Below are 3915 nucleotides of genomic sequence, written 5' to 3' on the forward strand. Positions count from 1 at the left end.
ATAGAGTAGGTGTTTAATAAATATTGCTGTGTAAATTTTTGAATAAAAATATAGGTGGTCTTTATTTTATCCCAGAAGCCGAATTCATTCAGTGTCAGAATTTGAGTAAAGTATTAATATAAATAAATGCCCTACTTGGTCTGTACTTTTATTTAGCAGGTCATATCATTCTGTGCCAACTCCTAAAAACTGTCAAAATAGTCTACTATTCTTCACTTGTATTTCAACTTGTCTACCAAATAATGACTAGAATTTTAAAAATATTTATTGAACTATTTATTAATCAATATTTATTTCATGATTATAACTATTGCTATCATATGATTCTTTTAAAAGAAAACTAATCCTTCAAACCTATTTGCTAAGGAAAAAAGTCAAAAATATAATCAATATAATTGTATTAATAATTGTGTGAAATTTTTCTTAATTACTAATTTTTAGTACCTACAATATCCTCTATCCATTATTATTCAATGGTTTAATTGTGGTGATTTTAAAATATGAACATTGTTTGATAATTATCCCTTCAAAAGATGGAGCCAAATCTCTTCTCCTTGGTTTTGGGGTTGGATTTAGTGCCTTACTTCTAGAGAATAGAATATGACAGAAGTGATGAGGTAGAATTAGGTCATAAAAAAACAGTGGGGAATAAGACAGCTGTCATATCATGAGGACACTCAAGAAGTTCTGTGGAGAGCTCCGTGTGAAAAGGAATTGAGGTCTGACCACAAACAAGCAAGAAAAGAAAAGCATTTCATGCTATGAACAGATTTAATAATCTAGAAACATATTTATTGCTGTGTCCTATAACTGAACCCATTCTATTGATATTTTTCTAAAACAATTTTTCTTCTTAGCAAAAAAAAAAAAAAAAACCCCACACGAAAAAATCTATTTTTAGAACATTTAGAAAATTCAAAGTAAAAAAAACAAAATTCATGCCAACCTACACTCAGACATAACATAATTTTATCTTTTTGGCATATGTCCTTTTATTATATGCATATCTTTACTAGTATTTTATAAAAGTAATGTTTTTTAACATAACACAAGTCTACAGTCATACCACCCTGAACAAGCCCAATCCCATCTGATCTCAGAAGCCAAGCAGAGTCCGGCCTGGATAGTACTTGGATTGGAGACCACCTAGGAAAACCAGGTGCTGTAGGCATAAAAAATAAAAAGACAAGGTCCTTGAAATCTGTGTGGTCAACCAAGGGTTGCCTCACCTAAAAAAATAATAATAATAATAAAATAATAATAATAATTTAACATGAACATTTTCAATTGCCATTTAATGTCCATTTCTGGTGTAACCTTTAAACATGTTGACTCTAGCTCTTCTCTCTTCATTCTCCACTATCTAGATCAAATCACTGCTATCTCTTGCCTCAGTAGCTTGCAATGGCCTACTTAGTACAGGAGGCTTCCTCCTTTGCTCCATACATAAGCCAGGTTGATCCTTCTAAAGCATCATTATGGCCATTTTACTCTTCTGTAAAGAAAAAAAAAGAAAACCAAACACCTAAATTCTTGTCCATCACCTACAAGGCCCTACAAAATTTGGCCCCTACCCTTCTTTCAGCTTTCAATGAGCCCTTGCTCACTGGCTACCTAGCTTGTCATTAGGACCTTATACTTACTTCTACCTTAAAAATTTTTCTCCCAGATATTCACACATTGTTCATTTCCTCACTTTATTTAGATCTGTTTAAGATCACTTCCTCAGAAAGGACTTCCTTGACCACCCAGTCTAAAAGCTCTGCCTCTATACATTTTTTATATATAATATGTGTTATTATCTGACATATTTGTTGTCTCCCAAATAGAATGTTGGTCCCAACAATGTAGGAACTTAATCTGTCTTATTTATCACTCTATCCTTAGACCAGAGCCTGACACAGGTAGGTGCTCAATAAATATATTTTGATTAAAGACCATATGGATGTACCATTTTAATAATGAGTAATAATTACTTGGTATTTAGAATCCTGACAATTTTTCCTATTATGAGCAATTATGTCATGAAAATGTGCATAATATGTACATCCTATATTTGTTTTCTAAGATTTAGGAGTCAAAAGATATTATTTTTATGATTTTTGGTATATATTTCCAAACTGCCCTCCGTCAAAAAAGTTGTTATATTTTATACCGCCCTGGAAATGAATGAGAGTTACTCTCTTCTCACCTTGCATGACCTTTTAAACATTATCATTTTTGTAGGGGAATAATGGCTATTATTTAAGGTGCTTTTATTCAATTACTAGAGGGCAGGCATTTGTTCATATAACTATTATCCATTTGCATTTCATTTTTACAAGTTGCTTCTTCATGTCCTTTGTTCATATTTCTATTAATTTTCCCTTATTGGTAAGAGCTCTTTTTTTTTTACAATAAAGTGGCCTATTGTCTAAATCATGTTAAAATATATATTTTTTTCCCAGTTTGTGACTTGTCTTTCAATTTTGATAACTGTGTTTTTTCTTTTCTGTTTGCCAAATGGTCAAATTGATTAATCTTTCCTTACATGGTTTTTGAATTTGCTGTCACTTTTAGAAAGTTTTTCAATCCACTATTTGAAAACTATTCACCTATTACTTTCCTCCAATATTCAATATTTTAAAAAATAAAGAAAAAAATACAATATATTACAACTGTAATTTATTTGGGAGTAAGCAGTGAGTGAGGTGAGACTGTTACCAACCATCCTCCTTTTCCTTTCTCCACTGATATGTAAAATTGTGAGATGCCATTGCTTTTATATTAAAAGTTTTATGTTACACACACATATCTTTTTCTCCTCCTTTTAATAAACAGTTTTGGACCTGAGCCAATCCCATCCTTGAGCCAATATTCCTAAGGAACAGAGAAATATATTTTATTGCCAAGTAATTAATCTAATATTGGTTACCCAGTAATTTGGGATTAGTACTAAAGTAACAACGAATACACTTAAGGCAGAAACTCAGTACACTTGTCCAAGCGACATCATAACCCAATTTAAGAATGTCAATCCAGACACGATGAAGTTGGTTATCGCTTTAAATAAAAGTTCGTTCCTGGAAGATTGAGAATAGAGCGTCAGGATTCTCTTCTGAAAGCTCTCGGAATCCTGGGCTCCAGTGGGGGAAGAAGGGACACAGAAAGAACCCATGGTAGGCTCAGTCAGATCTAGGGATGCTGCCCGAAGAACCAAGGAAGCTAATGAAAACAGGTAATAGGGTCATTTTAATTTTTCAACTAGGGTCTCGATTTTTAACTGTATCGCTGGTTTAAATACCCCGAATGATTTAGATGCACCAGAGGGGGGGGAAAAAAACCCTACAGAAAAAAAAATACGTATAGTTGTTTTGTGGCCTTAAAAAAGAAAAATGGTTAATTCCTAAACCTAGAAAGTAGTATATATTCACGGAGGGAGCAGGGAAGGGAAAAGGGAGGTTTTCTCCTCGGACGTTCTTTTTCAATGCTTGCTTTAGCTGTCCATAGTACCTTTGCGTTCACTGGGCCGAACCAGAGAGCTCAATAGATTTTCCCCGAAACGCTAAGTGCAGGAGGCAAAGCTAAATGTAAGGTTACAAAGACCCCGCACCTTTAACCACTAATAGTTCCCTTGTGGCAGGCGAGGCACTAAGCCCTGTGAAGATAGGCGATACCTAGACCCGGGGCCTTCGTGTGGAGCGGGGCATTTCCGGTTGAGATGTCAGTGAGTCAGCTCCAACGACGCGCTAGCTATATCTCCCAATGAAACATCTTTATTCGACCTCCTCCCATCCAGGTCGCAACTCCCATCCTAATTCCTTCACGGTATTTCTTTGGTACTTGTTTCATTTAACCGCACAGTCATTTTACCACCTCCTCCCTAGTGGCAACAGTTTTAAAGATAGGCCCTAGATTACTGGCTCGTCTCCCTAG

General features: G+C 34.7%; 1 pseudogene; it reads left to right on the plus strand.

The window, feature by feature from the left end:
* Positions 1-1052: 1052 nt before the first annotated feature.
* On the plus strand, positions 1053-1171 carry LOC111743077 (annotated as a pseudogene).
* Positions 1172-3915: the final 2744 nt, after the last annotated feature.

Source organism: Pteropus vampyrus, unplaced genomic scaffold (genome assembly GCF_000151845.1).
Source record: "Pteropus vampyrus isolate Shadow unplaced genomic scaffold, Pvam_2.0 Scaffold106, whole genome shotgun sequence".
NCBI lineage: Eukaryota > Metazoa > Chordata > Mammalia > Chiroptera > Pteropodidae > Pteropus > Pteropus vampyrus.